This window comes from Haemaphysalis longicornis, unplaced genomic scaffold (genome assembly GCF_048455015.1).
Source record: "Haemaphysalis longicornis isolate Haplotype H1 unplaced genomic scaffold, Haemaphysalis longicornis Haplotype H1 scaffold_59, whole genome shotgun sequence".
Classification (NCBI taxonomy): domain Eukaryota; kingdom Metazoa; phylum Arthropoda; class Arachnida; order Ixodida; family Ixodidae; genus Haemaphysalis; species Haemaphysalis longicornis.
Genome location: NW_027526403.1, coordinates 1,645,606 through 1,646,136, shown reverse-complemented (window position 1 = coordinate 1,646,136; position 531 = coordinate 1,645,606).

Below are 531 nucleotides of genomic sequence, written 5' to 3'. Positions count from 1 at the left end.
TGCCTTAATGAAGGTGAGGAGCTCCGCCTCACCGTGTTGCCAGATCATGAATATGTCATCAATATACCTTTTATAGTATATTGGCTTTAAATTTTGGGTGTCAAGAAAGTTTGATTCGAGGTGAGCCATAAAGATATTAGCGTAGTTAGGTCCGATTCGAATTCCCATTGACGTTCCGCTGACTTGCACGTAATTAACTCCGTCGAACTCAAAATTGTTCAGTTCAAGATTAAGCCTAAGGAATGTTTGGAGAGCAGAAGAATCGATAGGTTTGTCGCACGATGACTGCTCATACGCAAGGAATACAGCGGCGATGCCATCTTCATGTGGGATGTTAGTATACAGTGACGCAACATCAAGGGTGACTAGAAGGCAGTTATCAGGAATTTCAATTTTTGAGATGTCTGAGAGAAAGTCATTGGTATCCTTAATGAAGGATGGAAAGCTGGGCGGAATGTCGCAAATGAGATTATCCACACAGCGCGAGAGGTTTTCGGTAACAGTGCCAATGCCAGAAACAATGGGGCGCCC